Raw genomic sequence first — 20,589 nt, forward strand, 5'->3', positions numbered from 1 at the left:
CGCCCATGCTCGTGTGGAACTGCCCAGGGAGTGTGCAGACAGGCACGGAAGGGCACAGGCAGCCAGGGAATGCTTGGGGTGGGAGTACCTCAATAATGCAGGAATTGGTACTCCTGTGCAGGAGTGTTTAGGGGGGAATTGCCTACAGCTGTGCGGGAGTGCTCAGGGTGTCATCACCGACAGCTCTAAAGGAGTGCTCAGGAGAGATCACCTACAGGTGTGGAGGAGTGCTCAGGGGAGATCACCTACAGGTGTGGAGGAGTGCTCAGGGGAGATCACCTACAGGTGTGGAGGAGTGCTCAGGGGAGATCACCTACAGGTGTGGAGGAGTGCTCAGGAGAGATCACCTACAGGTGTGGAGGAGTGCTCAGGGGAGATCACCTACAGGTGTGGAGGAGTGCTCAGGGGAGATCACCTACAGGTGTGGAGGAGTGCTCAGGGGAGATCACCTACAGGTGTGGAGGAGCAATGTACACTCAGTCAGGGATGACGGCAATGGTTGGCTGTGCCTCCAGTCATGTAGGTGCATGGTATGCACAGATGTAGCCATGGAGGAGAACAGAGTATGGGATCATCCGTGCTAGTGAAAGAACATGCATGGTGTGTGTAGCCACAGCTGTGGAGGAGTCTGTGGGGTGGATACACCCGTGGTTCCAGAGGAACACTGAGGCTGGGGACACCCGTGGCCCCAGAGGAGTGTGTGGGGTGCACGCACCCTCAGCTGTGTAGAACCACGCGTGGCTGTGGGGTGTGCGCACCCACCCTCATGGGGAGGCACAAAGGGTGTGTGAACCCACAGTAGGAGCTCGCACAGGAGGGCTTGTAGAGTGACATGTGCGGCACACAGAACAGATGGCCAAGTGGTGGATCATGTCCTCCTCCAGTGGTGGCTCAAGCAAATATGAGGGTAACTGCGAGGAGGTTTCTCCTTTAGTTTAAGCACTCTGTGATTTTGATCCCCGCTGACAACTATGAAAGCTATACATACAGACAACCGCATGCTATGGATACAGTATCAAAGCCTAGATCTGCCTTTAGGACCTAAATTTTCCTACTGTTTCTCTCCCTCCCCCCTCTCCTCGTTTAACTCTTTCTTGCTGATCATCCGCTGGAGTGGACAATTGGAGAACAAACAGCTCAGAAATCAAAGGGCTGTCAAGTTCCCCTGTGCAGAAAAGCTTTCAGAGAGCCTCCCCCTGCCTTTTCAGCGCCCCGCTGCCCCCGTCCCTCCAGCAGCCAGCCGGCACGCTGCTCCTCTGCTATTCATGGCCAGCGTGCAGCTGCAGCTACTCTCCTCGGCTGACACAGCAGCAGCTGCTCTGTGTGTGCCAGCTGGCTAGCCGCTCTCCAAAATCCTCTTGTCCGCCCCGCTCCCCTTGCTTTCCTGCTTCCCCACCTACAGACCTGCTTCTCCTTCCCCACCACGTCTCCCACTTGCCACAATCTGCTCCAGTTTCCTAGCTTCCCCACTGTCCTGAGCCTACCCCTCTGCTGTCCTGGTTCACCTTACTTGCTCTCTAGGAAGCATCCCTTACTTTCCCTCTCATCCCTCTGGAGCTCAAACAGGAGCTCTCTGAAGTGGAGAGGTGAATATTGCTTTTAATTATTTTATGTGTCCTCTCTTTGAAATTGTGCCTCCCAAGATAGCTGCATTCAAGCATTTTTTTGGTTAAGATAACCTCTGGGATAACCACCTTTAGAAGGCAACAGGGGGAAAGTGGAGAGAGCTGAGGGGAAGGCTGTTATGCTGGGTTGAAGTCTCATATTAAAGTTGCTACATTTTGTTAATCAGAAACTCCACCGAGACCATGTTCTTTGCCCAGCTGAGCTGCTCCCTGGCTTCCAAATGGACAGACAAATGCTTTTTAGCTTTTAATTAGTCTTTCTGGTAGCTGAAAGGAAAGAGTTTCTTAGATGAGCTTTCTGCCCAAAGATTATTTTGTGGTGGATGGCAGCCAAAATATTTTGCAAGACAGGTATTTTGTTTGCATGTATCATGATAAACAAACATAAAACCTCACAATCTACCTTCAGCACTATGTGGTCAATATGCCTGTGGAGGAAGACTTATATTTTTATCACCAAGCTAAGCAAATGTAATACAGAAGAAAGATGATCCAGTAGTTACAGCATATGCTCAGTCTCTACAGAGCCTAGCTCGCTTACCTGCTGTATCACAGAATTTCTTTGTTACCTTGAGCACACTGTGTGCTCTTTTTTTGCTTTGGTTTTGCCTTTGTAAATATTCCACAGTACTCAGAAACTCTGGTGCCATTTTAAAATGCCTTTTCTCACTGTAACCTGACTTCACACGAGCAGAGAGGGAAGGTGCAGCTATTTCCGGCCATTCTCTCTGCTTGGGGAAATGTTAATTTTATTCTTCTCGGTGCTGCAGCCCTGTTTTCAGCCTGAACTCCTTAGTTCTCTTGCTGTGGTATTATTTTTTGAGTGCTGTGGAATTTCACTCTATTCTCCTTTAGGTATGGAAAGCTGTTTCATTACAGTTACGCACAGTGATGGCTTTCAGGTAATGCAACAAGAACATTTCTTAGCAAATGAACTTCGAGCTTTTAAAAAAGCCAGATCTGGAGGTGAATGCTGAGCACGATTAGGAGGGGACATCCCTTACAGCTTGAAGAATGTACATCAGATGACCCGTGCGTGACCAGCCCTGGAGGAGGGCAGTCCAGCCTCTGGAACTGTCCCTCCCTTCCCACCAGAGCTGCCTCCTTGTAGCTTTGGGAGAGAGATGAAGTTCAGCGAGATAAAAAGCAAAATGCCCTGTGCAGCCTTTGAGTGCCTTGGTCACTTCCAACAGCCACCAAACTCCTGCACCCAGGAGTGCAGTGGCAGGATTTCCCCTTTTCCTCCAGCATTTCCCGGGCTCTGGGCCCCTGCTGCAGGACAGCTCCAGGAGCGGCTTCCCCCGCTGTGAGCAGGCGGCTGCCTCCATAACTCATTCCCAATCAGCCGCACGCTCCCGGGCCTGCTCCAGGCTGCCAAGTGTAAGCCAGTGTCTCCTCTTACACACACACCTGCAGCCCAGCCTGCTGTCACCCAACCCGCGCTCCCTCGGCCGTCCTGCATCTGGCACCCTGCGCCAGCAGCCATCCTTTTTCCAGTGGGTGAGGCCAAGGCCTTTCCCTCCCCTCTGCGGGCTCATTGTCCCCTCACCTTCCCCAGAGAAAGGTCCCTGTGCCTTTGTGCTGGGTCACAGGGCTGTCCATGTGGCCCCATGCATGCAGGTACCTGCCTACAGCTCGGAGGGAGTTGATATAAATTTCCCCATGCTGAGCACAAGCTTTGAAGTGCTGTGCTTTTGCTCCCTCCTCACCAAAATAAGGGCCGCCAATATCCAGATTAAAAAAACATAAATATCCTCCCATTGCTGCTCCCTTGCTTCCCCCTGCTGCTGCTCCTACTCCTTTCTCTGGCAACTCCTGATGATGGTAGCAAGTGGGAACCAGGGGCTGTGTATGACAGAAGGGTGGAAATAAGGCTGAGAAAACTCATGGTTGACTTTAACTGGAGTTTGAGCATATAGCCAGCAGTTACTCATCCTGCACAGGGGACAGGACGGGAGAACATCGGTCCCTCTGGCAGGGGAGGGACGCACTCACCAGCAGCCCTGGGCAGGGTGGAGTCCCAGCATCCCACACCTCCTCCTTCCCAGCCCTCTGGGCCAGGATTTTAGCTTTTGTGCTCTAAATGTGCACTTGTGCTAAAGTTATGCCTGCATGCAAATCCTTTGGAAGTATGCTCATTAAATCTTTTGCATAAAATATCCCTGGGGGATCTCAGCAGCTAGGAAGTGGTGGGGGTTATCCATGTGCCTTAGAGGTATAGGAATGCCATTTATCTATATGCATATGGACATGGACATACATCTCACTTACCCAGGCCAGAATGTCTCCACTTGGGAAAGTTAAAGGCAAGAAGATCACTTTGGATGCTATCCATCTGAAAATTGGCAGGGTAGGAGTTAACCCTCCCTTTGTGGCCAGAAAGACTACAGCTGCCTGTCCTTGAGAGCAAGGCATTGCAGGACAGAACCAGCTGTGAAGAATTAATTTCTCTCCTTCCATTTCCATGTGAAGCCTTGTGTGTCAGGGTTAAGGATGTGGATGGAGAATACTGCTAAGGGACAGAGGTAGAGGGTAACTAGCAGAGAAGAATTTTCTTTTTCTCTTCTTTGTGTAACTTGACTGGAGCAAGGTATTTTGAGTTTTGCCCTGGGTTTGGCAGACAAAGGCACATCTTGTCCCTTGACTTTGACTGAAGACTCCTGTTGGGTTTGTTTGTCTTGTGTAATGTCATTAATAAGGGTGTACATGCATGTGCTTGCTCTTCATGGAAACAAACCAGATCTAAACTGCAAATATGTTGATTTTAAATATTATCCAGTATAAGCCCTGGGAGTGGTTTCTCTTAGGATTGAGCTGCCTGTAGAGCCCAGGAGAAGACCAGGTGGAGAAGGCATAAGGTAGTGCTTATATTTGTCTTCCTTCTTGACTACTAGCAGGAAAGTAAAGTTATGCCTGATGGAAGTTGTGCCAGGAAAGAAGCTGACATCTTGGCAGCACCCTTTTCTATTTCAGTGGTTGCCCAGCTCTGATCTGGCACTGGTCTCCACGGGCTATAGAGCAGAAAAGAGGTGATTTCCTATCGTTTTAACTGTGCAGCCTGGCATGCTTTCTGCTTTTGGGGCCTGGTCTTCTGCCAGCAGAAGCATATGCTGAGTCTGGCCCAAGAAGACAGTTGGACGCAGTTTGTGCAGCTCTGGGTGTTGAAGGCCAGCAACATTGATAAAGTCAAGGAGAACCACTGAACACAGACTTTGAGAGTTACTCCCAACTCATTACCACCTGTGTGTGAGCCCTGCTTAAAATGGGAACACCTGGGGTGAGGGTGGAGGTGTTAACTGGTAATTTGGGGAAAAAAAAAGTTAGAAAACCAGCTCAGCTCACTTCTGAGAAACAATCCACTCTCTTAAAAGTGAAGTTCTTGCTCTCCTAGTGGTTTATCTTCATTGTGGGTTTTCAGAAAACATCCCATCAGAGAAGCCCTTTCAAAACTGGCTGAGCCATGCTGTGTGCTGTGTCTGCTACCCACCCCCAGCCTTTGCTCCTCAGGTTCATTGCAGTCATCCTCAAAGAAACACCTGCCCATGGCTTTCCTGGTGCATGAATCACAGAGAGCAAGGTCAGAAGGGATATCCAGAGATTGTCTAGTTTATCCCATTCCACAAGGAAGGAAAAACAGTGCCTCTTTCTTGCATTACAAGTGATTAAAATCCTCAGATTTTATCCTCAGATAGAAATTTCTTAGTTGTAATAGCCTGTTCTAATGGATAAGCAACATAAAATACATGCTGCTGCATTACTACCTTTTGATCCCACTTCCTGACCGTTTTCCAATGGATGTGGAGCTCAGCAAATTCCCTTCCTCTCTGAAACTACCCTTTATGTATTTGAAGACTAGTGTTGTGCCTCTCCCTTTGCTACAAAAAAAATATTTTTTGAGTCTTTTATGATTGTTGACCATATATTCTAGACCCTTCATTATTTGTGTGGTGCTATTGTCATATCTCTGTCCTGGTTCCTCCATTAACTTAAAATGCAGTGCCCCAGACTGGACACAGATTTCCAGTGAGATCTTTGCAGCACTGGATGAGATGAGATGAACACATTACAGACCAGGCAGAAATCACTCCTGTCTGTACACACCACATGATGCTTGCTTAAATAATTTTTTCCTTCTGTTTTTTGTTTTTTTTTTTTTTTTTTCTTGCAACAGCACAGTGTTACTGACTTTGGTTTGGTTTTTCATCCATTGAGCATCTTTTCAGGAAAAATACCTACGTGATCTAATGAACTTCTGTTAGCCATTACTCAATTCCTTGTTATTTTCAATATGTTTAAAGAAGATTTCTTTATTCCAATTTTCTTTGGAAATTCCCATGGTGTTAGTTTGGGCCATATTCTTAATCTCCTCCCTTTTCCAAAAAGGAATTATTTATCACTTCTGCGCTATTCTGACACCTTTTTGGTTCTCTGTGGGATCCCAGAGAGCTGTTAAGAGCCGTGAGATAGCTTTAACAAGCAGTCTAAGCACATTATATGTAATCAAGGCAAGTATTCTTTGCTTATTCTTTCGTACTTCTAGACTGAGATGTTCTCCTGTCATCCATGGCACCATCTGTGCAAAATGTTTGGGTACAAGTGGTCTTTTTACTGAAAGCTATGGTGAAGAAGGCAGGTGCTTTTCTTCCCTGTTGATAGTTCTTCTGATAGAAGGCCTTTATGTCCCTTTATGTATTTTATATTTTCTTGATGTGCTCTCAAACATGTTGGTTGTATTTATATTTCCATCTTGATTTTTCTTGTTTGATCCCTAGATTTTCAGCCTATACATTTACATTCCCATGCCAGTGAATCTCTTCTTCATTTTCTGAATAAACTATTTTTTTTCTCTGCAGGTCAATGAAGTGGTCATGTTTTAAGAAAATAGTTTGTGTCTTACAAAAGCTGCTTTCCCTACTCTGCTGGGATTGTTTGAATTGATGCACTTACCATTGTTTCTTTAAGGTTCTGCAAACTTTCCTGAATTCTCTTTTCTCTGAGACTTATTATCAGTACTGTGAGGTTTTTGAAATATGGTTTCTGGAAGTCCATTGTATTTATTTTGCTGTTTTCCTTTTTTCCTTTCCTATAGCTCGTGAATGATGTTGTTTCATGGTCATTTTCACCCAAGCTGCATTCCTCTTGCATGATATAAGTGGTTCCTCTCTTTGGTCAAACTTAGTTCTCATTTTGATTATGTATCAAGATTTTAATCTCTTTTTATTTATTCCTTATGCTGTTTGTATGATTCCATCAGGTGATCCCTTATCCTCTTCAGTAGCCCTCCAGTGATATTCTAATGAGTAATGGTATTTCCCCCCATTTATAATGGCTCTGCCCAAGTACTTGATGCTTGTATTTACCTGCTCACTTCTGACATCAGTCCTTGTGGATCCTGGTTTCATTAATCCAGCAGGTCAGGGCACAGAGATGCTCTTCCTGTCTTGCATTCCATGCTAGCTCTGATCACCAACTCTTTTTCTTGGAACATCCATCCAGGTTCAAGCAAGCCAAAACCACCTGCACAGTCATGCATTCATTTCCAGGAATAGAGTTATAAGTAGCTGATGCCACTCGTGACCAAAATAGCTAGTGCTTTATTCATGGAAGGAATTTTCCCTTCCTCCTTTAATCCATGAATTAGCCTGACCAGTGCTAAGAAAACCACTCTGATGTGCTGGGTTTAGACAACTCTCAACACATCAGACCTCTGATTCCCATGGAAAGATCACAGGAAATTACCCAAGACGCAGTTAGCAGTTTATCTAATTGAAACCTAATCTAGATTTAGACTAAACCACTGGCATCTTTGATGACCTGTTGTGGGACAAGGGAGGTCTGACATCCCTCTCCTGTGTCTGGACCACTTGTCACAGCAGAAGCTCTCACTGACCAGAAGGTGATGTTTTCCTGCTAAGAGATGGTGGCAGAATTCAGGAAGATGCAATAAAATGTTTGTGTCTGTGAAAAGCACTTATTTAGTGAGTAGGGAGGAAAGCAGACAGCTGTCTATGCAATAAATTGCTATGATGCAAGGTATTGTGGTGTATTTACAGAGATATGATGGTAATTTTCTCTTCATACAAAGGTATTCCTTTCTCCAGATTAGCCATGTGGCTGGGTTTGACCAGTTCACACCTTGTTAAACCTATATGTGAGTAAGTGGAGAGTATGGTTTGAGTTATTTAAAATTATGATTCCATCTTCTTTGAAAGCATCCTACTCACTGTCAGTAGAGCAGGGTTCATGCAGTCCTCAGTGATATTAGGCTCTTTCCCAGCAGCTGATAATGTTCATTATTTCTGATGACCTGGAAAACCTACCCAGCACTGGAGGAGGAGGAATAACTTTTTGTTAGCATCCTCTGTCATGTAGAGACAGCTGTAAGACAATTTGTGGTAAAGCAGTCAGACCTAAGGAAATGCAGATCTGTGCCTGGCACTGCTGAACATGACCTGGGGGTGTCCCAGTGTGAGCATCCTGCCAGTCCAGCCTCAGCAGCAGAGAGGCAAAAAATGCAAAGATCTGTTAGTGCACTTACACAGTGACACTGATTTAAAGAAGGGGGAAAAAAAGCCAATAACTTTCTTAACAACATTCTTATCATTTTTTCCAGTTATTAATGAATTTATTTGAATTGCTCTTCAATGTGCAATTTGATCTGATTACATGTTCATGCAATCCTCTGTTTCTCTCACTGACGCTTCCAGCCATTTATGTTTTGCAAAATAAACTCTATAATAAAGTTTTCTTTTTAGGGCTTCTCTTATGACCGAAATTGTCAGAGAAGTGATTGTCGTTGTCATAGCTCTTAAACTAAAATACTTTGTGCCCTTGTCTGCATTTACACTGGGATCTCAGTCAGTCTCTGTTCCCTTCAGCCAGTGTCTTCCAGCACTTTCTATAAGGTGATGTGCAGGAGCAGACCTCAAGCTTGCAGAAGACAGCTCAATTCATCCACTGGGATGGATCAGATTGCCATTCAAAATTCATCTATTTATGCCCCAATTAACCATTCAAATAAAATTTTTTATCACTCCTAGTTAAAAGCACACATAAATGGAGCTTCCTCTTCTGAACAGGAAACTTTGCTCCAAAAGAGAATTCCTTCTTCCTGAAGTCAGGCAAAATAACCAAGAGGGGTGAGAGATGATTCATCTACCAGCACTCTCCATCAAAAACTGTAGCTAAAACAAGATTACTAAGAAGAAGAGTGCTATTAAAGGAGGAAACTGCTGCTGTAATTTTGTTAAGGAACATGAGATTATTTAAAAGCCTTTTAAAAAGTGTGTTTGTTCCGGGAGAGAAGGGGGGAGGGAGGATTTTAGAGGAAGAGAGAAAGATTATTAGTCTTTCTTGCCTATAAAATTCATGCTGCTTCCCTTGCCCTAGCCAGGGATTTCAGGAGCCATTGTAAGCTGTTATTCCAATCCTAATGAACAGGGAACAACCTGCACCTTAGCTTTTCAGAGGCTGAAAGCATAGGAAATAAAGGTTGTGATCTGTAGAGGATTTGGTGCACTGCATTGTATATAATTACAGGTTAAGATTTTGTTTCCAGCAGTATTTGCTCCTGGTGGTGACAATCCCTGGAATACTCACACGGCAGCAGTCTCATGAAACTCTCAGAGCCATGAACGAGTGAGCCTCAAAGCCTGAGCCTCGCTTCCCTCACCTGTAACCAGGTTTGCTCCTGCCCAGCACCCAAGCAGTGATGAAGCAGGGAGTGAAACAGGCTGCCACCACTTCCAGCAGCCTCTGCTGTTCCCAGCAAACTGCACAGCACACACATGGCAGCATAGTGACCCCGTACCAGGGGCTGCAGGGGCAGCATCCCAGAGATTGGGGTGATTCTGTGGGGATGACGTGGTACTGGCTGCACACCTTAGCCAGGGACTGCTGCTGGATTTGGTCTGTCTGTGGTGCACAGGGTCTGCTACCAAGCAAAGCCAGCACAAGTGTCCCTGGGGTTGAGGGCCAAACCTTAGCCTGGGAAGTTGGAGATCCTATTCTGCTTTTGAAAGTGGCTTCTTTGCATAGCAAATGGGCATACTATAAGTATTACTGAGAGAGACAGGAAGAGGATTTGTGCAGATGCAGATCACTGGCCAGGAGTTACATGTAGTCTCTCCAAATGGAATTCTGTGTAGAGAAAGCTGAGGGAATGAAGGGATGCATTAAACCAAGTACTGCAGCCATACAAAAAGCATTTTGTGTACAGTGTCAACTTGCAGCCAGAGCTGTGCATTTTTATCAGGTTTTCCAGGTCAGACAGGAACTTGGTGGCGATCTGGTCTGACCTCAGCTGGTTTTCAGCCTTTCATTCTGTTTGCTTTTATCAAAAGAGAGGCTCTGCAGCAGGGCTTCCCAGGACTGGATCAGGACAGGCTGCTCATGGGGCAGAATGTGGCCCAGAGGATGCCACAAATATTGAGAAAACACTGCTGAAGAGCAGAAAGCTCCAGGAGCCAGCATGGGTTGTGTCTATGCATTTCTGCCAGGTGAGGGAAGAGTGCCGTGGAACAGAGCTGATACCTATTTATTCATTGTAAATTAATGGCATGTTTTAAATGCAGAGCTCCACTGAGTGGAATGGCATAGAACTTTGGCTTTGTGATGTGTCAGGATGGGGGGCTTGGGGGAACTGTGGCAATTCTGGACTTCAAAAAGAAAAATTTTACACAAAGGAACTTGGAACTTGAGAGAGGTTCCAGTAATGAACAATTTTGAATAAAAAGATTGAATTTATGCTGGAAAAAATAAGTTCAGGATGTGGCTTGTTTTCTGTGGTTAATCCCTTCTAAATATTTAAGGAAGAAAAAAAAAAAAGAGGGGATGGAAATAGTGCTTTGTTTAAAAATAGGATCAGAGGTTCTCCTAAACACATGAAGGAAAGCTTCAACATGTTTTACCCTGGGATCCCTCCCCTCAAACAGGCCAACCCTACTCAATGCATCCTGGAAGAGTCAAAAATGAGCTTGCAGTTTTAAAATCTACATCTAGGATTTGTTAGCCTTCGAATTTGGGTTCAGTCCTCAAAGCATGTGTCTAAAGCATATGTCACCCACAAGCCATGTTGTCCTTATGCAAAGAAATGAGGAATCAGACCTGCTGTCACTGAAATGTGCAGAATGACCTGGGGCTGGAGAGAGACCCTCCAGCTGTGGCATCAGACCCTCCATACACCTGGCACAGCCTCTCCTCCCTGCCCTGCCTTGTGAAACCTCTCTCTGCAGGCCAGCAATGTGCCCAAGGCCTCTGAAACCCTGGATCCATCCAGCATGGACCAAGCCACACAGAGCTGGCTGCACGCCCGAAGGCAGGGGGTTGTGGTGTATTGTGTCTTTGCCTACATTTCCAGGGAAAACATATTACACCTAGCTTTGGATGCCAAACTTCTCCAATTATGAGAGAACAGTAATTCACCAAGGAGTAAGTATTCCTTCAATTTCCTTTCCTTGGAAATGATATTGAGAATCTGTTCTGAATGGAGGCAGATGAAAAATGCTACATGTTAATGCATATTCTGGGTTAGCTGTCTTTGTTAAATTAGAATGAATGCTGCTCATTTCCCATCTGGTCCTCTTTGACATTACTTCCAGAATATATTCACAGCTCTTATTTGTGCAGTACAAATGGCTGGCTGTAGTACCAACTTTACCTTTTATAGGCTGCTAAAATGTTGGTGCCAGATCGCAAAATAATGTTCTACTTCTAGGAAGCATCTGTGGGCATCGCTTGCTCCAACAGCTTTCTTTTTTTCTTCCTCTTATTTTCTTTAAGTGTAACCATGTATGTGAAGTGAGTTTGTTGTCAAACCAAGTGAAAGTTGACGGCTTGACAGCCCTGGAGCCTGCAATCTTCCTGGAGCAGGGAGGATGCAGCAGGCAGATCAAGCAAAGTGCTATCAGCCCTCTCATCTCTTCTGCACAGCCTTCCCCGAGGGCTGAAAGCACAGATATTTCTCCATCTGCAGCTGCTGGTTGGTGCCTTTGCTGACTGCTGTGGCCAGGGATTTTGTGCTCTGGATCCCTGCATGCTCCGGGTTGCCCTGAAAAATACCAATGCAACAGCAACTGAGCAGCTCTGAGCCAGCGCTGAATCCGGTGCTGCTGACCTGAGCTGGTTTTCTGATTATTCCTAAATCTTCCCATCCATGAGTGTTTGTTTCTGGTAGTTTCCTTAGCAGGCTCCCCGTGCCAGCAGCCTCTGCCCCTGCCCTTCTGTGCGTTTCAGACCTACCTTGGTAAACAGAGTGTTGTGATCCGAAACGCCCACGTTTTTCTGCCTGGAGTGACCAAGGGCTGCAGCGTCGCGCTGGGAATTCTCACCATAGCAACTACCAGCATTGACAGAATTTGGGGCTCATTAAATAGGCTGTTTGTTTACCTCTCGGGCAGCCAGAGTAGACTACAACCAGAGCTGAAACACCGCCAGCTGAACAATGCTGGGCTGCCATCGTAACTTCACGTGTGGCACACATAATGACTGTGTTCTGTAAGTGAAACAGATACAGAAAACCTGTGTGGGATGGCAGTGTTGGAGATGCAGGGTGACATGGTGTTATTATCAGAAGATCAGCAAGCGTGTTTGTCAGACACTGCTACGTGCTCTCGATGGATCCAGCAAAAAGCGAGTCCTGAGTCACATCCCCTTGACAGATGAGCTACATGATCGTTCACAGGGGTCGGTACATGGACTCACCAAGCAGCAAACGCGTGGGGCAGGGGAATAAATTATTGGTACTCCAGCAGAAAATCCTAAAGCTTGCAGATAGAAGCTCAGTGCTCATCCTGTCAGGGATCAAATGTCTGGGAGTGGTTTTTAAGATGGTTGTCAAAATGTAGAACTGCCTAATAGTGCAAGAGTGACTTTCAGGAAACATATCCCCTTGTCCGTGCAGCCATTTTGGTTCCAGGAATGTGGCATCTGCCAGCCTCTGGGCAACCCAGTGGGATGTCACCTGCTGCAGAGCTGCTGTCAGCTCTTCAGCAAGGGATACTGGTGATACAAATAAGAAGAAACACAACAGCTGAACCTCTTCTGCCCACCACAGAGCTGCCTGGCCTCCAGAGCAGTGCCTCTGTTGGGGTGATGGCTTTCAGCACCTTCGCAGGGGTGCTGCTGGGCACCCACCACTGCTCAGCCTCAGCACAAGATCTCCAAGCTGTGGTGTCCTGTGGGTGCTGCACCCTGCCACAAAACCTTCAGGTAGCCCTGTAAAATCAATTAATGGGTTCTTAGCACAGCCAAAGCCATAGGGAAGGAGCACATGCAGACATGGCCAGAGCATGGGCTGGGAGCATTGCACACTTAGCATCCAGCATCCCATGGCACACAGCTGAAGTTTCTGTCCAGCACATGAATGCACTGACCACTCTTCTACACCCCCTGCGTGCCCCCAATCTGGATAGAATTGTTGCTTTCCCTTTCTGCTGGCAGAGCACCACTGAGGTTTGGGATGCTGCTGGCAGTGAGGAGCCCAACCCAGACAGCAGCTGCAGCACGTGGCTGTAAGATGCTGGAAGAGGAAAGAGAAGCCCTAGTGTGCACTCCTCATTTGGCATTCCCTGTAAAAGGGGCCAGGACTGCTGCTCGGGTCCCTGCCCCAGGCGGGGAGGGAGCAGGAGGTGGACTGAAGTCACTTTCTGCAGTCACCTAATTAGAGCATTTCAGAAGAGGGACAGGTCCAAACACCGTCCCCTCTGCCCCTTAGGGAGCACAATAGGTGTCCGGTCACTGCTGGCACGCTCAGGACTCGGTGCAGGCAGGGGCTTGTAGGAAGAGAGGGCAAAGGGGAGAAATACCTCTGAGACAAAGGTGAGCCTGGGAGCCAGCCTCCAGAGCTCTGCTGACTGCAAAGGGCCGAGGATTCTGCATGCTGTTATTAACACTTTTCCTCAGGTCATACCTTGAACTAACCTTTCTCCCTTCCTTAGGCAGTAATTTCTGCCTTTTTTTCCCCTTAATCTTATCACCTTGTAAACAGTCCTCCCTTCTGTGCAGGTGCTAACCCTAAGTTTTACTTACTTTGAGTAATTAACCCAATTAAACTCCAGAAGTTTTGCTCAGATATACCTAGACTGGAACTGCTCCTTCTTTCCCAAACCCAAAGAAGGGATTTTAAAATTCTAAATTTGCCTGTTTTCTCTAACCATGTGAGTTTGTCTGATGAGGGTCACTATACTTCCATACAACCCTGGCCTTGCTTAACGGCAGGGAGAAGAAAGCCCTGTGCTCTTGTCCCTGTTCCCCCAAATCTTTCCACATGTGTTCAATTTTAAATGCAGAGGGGTTTGCTTTGGGATGCCTCAAGCATGGAGCTGGGGAGTTGTTTCCTCTCCCCACCTCCTGGCACAGTCATCTTTGTTTTGGCATTGGTAGGAGAGGGGATGGGGAGCACCACTGCATCCCAGCCCGGTGTGGATGGTCTCCTGGGGACTCTCAGTGAGTTTGGCTCCTCATCTGAGTGTGCCACAGTGGCAGCCAGGGAGTCTGATCTCCACAGTTGGCTCCTCCCTGCCCAAAGCAGCAAGGAGAGATCCCAGAAAGCAGTGGGAAATAAATTATACTGCAGCAATGCCTTCAGCACCAGGTCATTGGGAAGGTTTGTGCAGGCTGGGCCACCACAGCTTTGCTGCCACCACCCAGGGCACAGCTCTGAGCTCTGTTGATCTCACCCGGCCCCAGACTTTGATGTAGAGGGTACCACTGCCATTCACTCGGGCATCACAGCCCCTCACAGCTTCAGCATTCCCTGGATGCTTGACTTGAGCTGGCACAGATCTCATTTTCCGAGGTGCCAGACTCTCCTCACTCCTCCTGCAACGAGACCACAGCAGAGGGACAGCAATGGGGACAGCAGCAGCAGCATGCCCGGAGGGGAGATGTTATGGCTCTGCTTTGAAAGGAGGAGGATGGAGGGCAGTGAAGGCATGAGGATTAAGCAAATGCTAATGGTGAGCAGGCAAATGGGTGATCAGATCAGAGGGAGAGCTGCAGGCCCTTGCAGGTGGGGACAGGCAGAACTGTGGGGCAGCTGCTGGCCACGGGGCTCTTCCTGGGGCTGCTGTGCCTGGTTTCCAGGCTTCTCATGGCAGGTTGCTCTGTGCTGCTCTTCTTCCAGCCCTACCACTTACTATGAACAGGCACATTGCACATTTCAAAGGATTTTTCTACTGATTGTGATGTAAGCAAGTGTATGACAAAATGTGGTCATGAATATTTCAGGGTGATCATAGGAAGACTTTCAACAGCTAAAATTTCTTCTGTGACAGACATTTGGTGGGGCTTGAAGATACAGAGGCACTGAAAGATGGTTCCCTGTCATTCAGTTCTGCAAGGAGAGGGGTGATGGCATGTGTCAGGCTCTGATGGAAGGGTAATTTCCCAGTTTCCCAGGAGACCTTTCAGTCATCCTTGTGTGGACCTTCCTCAATACAGGGGGAAATTGCAGTCCCTTAGAAGTTCATCCCATGGGCAAAAGGAGACTTGGAAATTATATCTTTGCTCAACAAATAAGCAGTGTGCAAAATTATTAAATAAAAATGAGAAAAAAAAATATTATGTGTCATGGTTTAACCCAGGACAATTAGATTTTGTACATTACTTACTTAGCTAGGAGGGAAGATATTTTTCCACTGGAATATTTCTTTCTGCTCTCCAACGTTCATGATTTCTCATGAGCAGCAATTCTTCAACTGGACTTCCAAACACTGAGGGGAGCAATTGAGGACATTGTGGAATTGAACCTGGAAGGAAACCAGAAGACTGTTTTTCTCAATCCATAGGGGTGTCTCAACCTGAGTCTTCTGCTGAACTCAAACCATCCCCAAACACCAGCAGTTGTTTCTGGTTATTATCTTAGAATAAAACCAGTGGCTTTCCTGGGGCCCTGTTCACAGTAGGGACTGCTTTGGATTTCTCCAGGGGGAGGGGATGACCCAACTTGGTGCACATTAACCCTGCAAGACCCTTCCTCCCTGGCCCCTGGATGTGCTGGGCTGCCATCGGGAGCTGAGCCTCTCCCCTCCTGTGCCCTGAGCTGTGGGACTGTGGGCACATCCACCTGCCCACTTGGAATATGCTCCTCCCCACTGTGAAGCTGCATGTCCATGTTTTGGGGCTAAATTGAAGCTGGGCTTCACAGGCAGCTAAGCCCAAACCAGACCTGAACCCCCAAATTTATCCTGGTTCAAACACCTGGGAGGTGACTGCTGTGAATTAGACAGTAAGTTGCTTTGTTTCCCATTCCTGAATCATCCTTTTACTGCCTCATGTTTTCAGCAATGAATGAGTCCAACTGCCAGTTTGGAGAATTATTTTTGTGGCAGAGCGTGCCTGATGGAAGAGACAACCATTGCTATCCATTTCCATTAGCAGCCTGTCAATAGAAATTAAATTACATGAATAAGGCACTATCAGTGCCAACATCACTGCAGGAAAACATTAATTAATCCTCATTTACATTAGTCAGTGCTACCATCAAATAGACTCTTCTGTTGCTACCAAAGACATTTCCACAAATGATTGCTGCTGTCTGATAAACAGATTCACAGAACCTCACTGACTCACTTGTTGGGCACTTGCCATCACATTCGGGGTCTGAATGAAGCAAATGCTTCATGGGATCCTATTCAAAACTCAGGTTTGACATTAGCACTTCCAGTCATAATCAAACCAACACAGACACCAAAGAGGTGGGGCTTTGGGCTATAAAGAAAATAATTCCCCAACTAACCCATAATACTCATACCAAATTTATTTTTGTGAGGAGTTCAAGATGTGCCTGTCACCAGTGTAAATAAACATCCCTGAGGGTCTGATGATCTTTCAGAGGGGGCTGCACAATAGAGGGAAAATGGAGGGGACTGATCCTTGCCTTCTGGCTCATGGAGGAAGGATGAAAAGCTAAACTCCTTTCTGAGAGAACATTTAAGTCAGACATGCCCTATTTAAACGACAGGATGTCTTCACTTTTTGAGCCCTGCTGAAATCCAGATTTGCAAACAGGCTCTGCCTTCACTGCAGGCTGAAGGAAGAGACATCTAAACTCCAGTGCCCTCTGAGGGGCTCCAAGCCTGGCTCTGCAGCCAGCCCCCATCTGCCAGCCTTCTCTCCCAGGAAAAGAGAGCAAGGAGCAGGAGAGCTGTCATTTGCACACACCTTGTGGGAGATAAAGAAAACATGGTACATGGCAAGATTCACAGCTGGGGCTCACCCGGTGCTGCAGAAGTGACAAGAGTGTGACCATAAAGAGTCATCATTACCCCAAATACTTCTCCCTAATGCTCTCACCACTCCATCCATCCACTGAGCTGGCACATCTGACTTAACCACCAAATAACATAGGCATGGATCTGTAGCATAAGCAATGCAAACCCTTGGCTTTCCTCTGGGGACCTCCTGGGCAGGCAGGGTCTGCAAGCTGGGATGGCTCAGAAAGCACTTTGGAGAGGTACTGTGCCTGATTTGGGACTGTTCCCAGATCTGAACACTGGACACAGCAATAGTTACACTATTTCCAAGTCTTCCCATGACTGTGGAGGAAGCACTGTGACCTGATGGAGCAGGTTGCTGCTCCAAAAGCTGTGCAGGTGTTGGCTCAGGCTGAGACACACACAAGGTAGAGCTGGTCACTTCAGGTGCCTCTGCCTGTGGTGGAAACCAGAAATTATGACAGCAGTCCTGGTAGCAAAAAACAGAGGGATGAAGAAGGATGAGTGAGGAAGAAGCAAAGAAAATACCAGAACATCCCAAAATCATGGCAATAACTTTCTTAGTAAGTTGCACTGCAGGGCTTGCTTTGCTGGCCACTGAGTGCTGTGTTCCAGCATCACAAATATGTTACTCTGCTTTGCTGCAGGAAACAAAATGGCCTAATAGGAGGTGGGAATGGGTGGAAATGGAAATTACAATCAGCAGCAGATTTTCCAAGAGATAAGAAATGCCATTAGCAGCTCTTCTCTGTGGCAGACTGCTGGGTCATGGGTGCTGCTCCTCCTCCCTGAGCGTTCAGGAGAGCATTTCCCCCAGCCTCCAGCACTGCAAATTCACATCTCCACTGGAGAACTGTGCACTTGTGCTTGGGGTCATGTGCAAAGTAGCATTAGTACAGGTCTACATGCTGAAAAGCACTATTTCGAGCTAAAATAGTGAATAGAGAAATAACAGAAAAATCAGCCTGAAATCTGTGCTTATGGTAGGTTTCAAAATCCTTTTCAGTGCTTTGACTATATAGTATCTGGCACAAACTGCTGGTTGCTGTAATAAGTCTTTAAATCTACTTTAAGTGCCCTTCCACTTATTTTCTTCCTTGTGTTCAGCATCCAAATTGCTATATGGGGATGTATTAAGCAATAAATAGTAGAGTCCAGATACAAAAGCTTAGCTGGGATAAAGCTAAGGCAGTATCCACACATCCAGTCCATGCACAGGCAAAAGCAAGAGCAGGAAATGTAGGATGCACCTCAGGAACACAGCAAAAGAAAGCAAAATATACCCCATAAACCTCCTGAGATTTAGAGTGAGGAAGTGGAGATGTAAACAGCATCTACTTCTTGGTCCTGTTCCAGCATGAGCAGTCATGGGAGGACAGGGCTGGGCAGCAGTTCCCACCCTGGGTAGGAGATGCTGAAATGGGCTTTGAGGCCCTGCTGGTCCATGGAGGGGCATCCTCCTGCAGAGCCCAGCCTGCTCCTGCTGGATGTGGGCGTGCAGGCACTGACCTCCTGCTCCATCTCGCTCTCCATCCCTCCATCCATGGGGAGGGAAGTGTTTTGGTGCATGTTCCCCTGACCCTGATGCCTGAAAAGGTCTCTGTGGGAGATAATGGTGAGCAGCCCTGGAAGAAAGCTGAGTTAAATCTGACTCACAGTGATTGCTTGAAACGTGCTCCCCAGTCACCTGCTGCCTTGTACCGAGTGCCAGATTAATATAATGAACCCCTGATCCTTCACTTAATAGCTACACTGTGGCTCAAAAGCTGGGGACTCCTACACCATGTAAATTTGCCTGGATTTGATACGCCTACTGGTGACCTCCAGCCCTTTTAAAAATGCTTTCATTCCTCAGAATAGAATGGATTTATTATTTTTTTTATTTCAGTGAGATAAATGGAACAGGAGTCAGGTCCCTAATGTTATGTTAAACTGCATTGAATTAGCTGAGGCAGAAAAATCTCAACTCAGGTAAAATGTCAGGTATTTAGGATTTTTAAATGCTTATCTCTAGCTTTCCTTGCATGAGCTGCTTTGTTTCTTTGTTTGTTTTTTCACAGTAAATAAATTTTTCTCACTTTTTCAGATAATTAACCTTTCTGCTTCAAAGTCAAGGGTGAGGATGTGAGGACTGATATTCCAGGGGGAAAAGCAAAATTAGAATCATAGAATAACAGAATTCTTTGGGTTGAAAGGGACCTTAAAGTTCATCCTATTCCGCCCCCTTGCCATGGGTAGGGATATCTGATTCGCAGTAATCAGATAAAAATAATGTAGCATGAGGAAAGACTGATAGTGCCAAAATCAGGGAAGAAATTGTGGATAGTCTGACCTTGATGTGCTTAAAGAGCAGGGAATTAAAAGAAGTAAACTGCAGTATGTGCTGAGACATCAAAGCCAAAAATCAACTTCAAATTACTCATCGCTTTAGAAAATACACTTTTAATTGAAAACAATCTCCTTAACTAAACTCAAAGACTTGTTTTCACCAAGCCCCTGTTCCATCTGGCCAAGGCTGCATTCAGGAGCTGGGATGTCTCCCATATGGCCAATACTCCTATGGCATGGTAACCACTTTTTGTCCTTGGTTTCTCCCACAGCCTGGGGATGGGCAGCCAAACAGGGGGCTTGGCAACGGGCAAACCCTGCTCAGTGGCAGTGACAGAGGTAACTTCCCTCTGTTTTGCTCCTGGACACAAGGTGAATCCAGCTGTAAGAGGAGGTGGGGCACTCTTCATGTCCAGCTCTCAGTCTTTGCACTCCAGGAGGGGCTGGGGGCTCACGGGGAGCACACAGGGCTCAGGGGGGCTCTTTCAGTGACTGCTGAAGGAAGCAGGTGGTGGGTTAGATGAGGGAGAACAGATGGTCTGAGGAGGGTGTTCCTACACCAGGCTGGAGAAATCATCTCTTCCCTGCACCTCCCTCATGCAAGCTGCACGAAGTATGTGGCAAAACTATTCACATGCACTTTTTTGGTGCATTCCATTTTTTTTTTTTTTCCCTGTGCACAGTATGAGACACTCCTTTATTTCACTGTGATGCATTGCCACCACACTTTATAGCACCTGAGTGCCTTCCATATGAGGAGCCAAGGTGAAGTCCCTGGACAGGAATGATAATTTGCTTTTTGCTCTCTTGTCTCTCCTGTCCCTTTGTGAGTCTGCTGAACAGGCACGTACAGGTGTACTTCAAGTGGGAAGAGAGGGGAGAGGTGGGAGATATCCACTGATTTGGCTGTGCTTCAGCAGGGATGTAAGGGCACAAGCTCTGCATTAATACTTCAGATATTCTGATGTCTGAATGCTCAGAGGCAGTGCAAACTCTTTATGTTCAAACTGCAAAGTCTGCTTGGTGCTATGAAACATGGAACATTCAGAAATATCTCAGGCTGGGCACTCTTAGTAATTGGAAAGTAGAAATTTTGACCTTATTGTCCCAGTTTCTCTTTTTTTTAGCTTTCCAAAAGAGGTAATGTCACCAGGTCTCTCAGGGAGATGCAGGTGGGCTCCTCAATGCTGGCAACCGGCTCAGCTACTGCAAAGAGCAATTGGTCTGAATGAGTCACAAAAATTGAGCTGTTGATGTGAAGACATCCTTAATGCTGCTGATTTACCTGTGCAGTACTAGGTTTTCCAGTCCTATTTATAGTTTCAAATACATAAACTGTTCCTTGCCAGTCCATGAGAAGTAAGAGGGAAAGAAAAAGATCATCCTCAGATTGCAGTTTCATAGCTGGATCCTGGGATGGC

Source organism: Taeniopygia guttata, chromosome 5 (genome assembly GCF_048771995.1).
Source record: "Taeniopygia guttata chromosome 5, bTaeGut7.mat, whole genome shotgun sequence".
NCBI classification, from domain to species: domain Eukaryota; kingdom Metazoa; phylum Chordata; class Aves; order Passeriformes; family Estrildidae; genus Taeniopygia; species Taeniopygia guttata.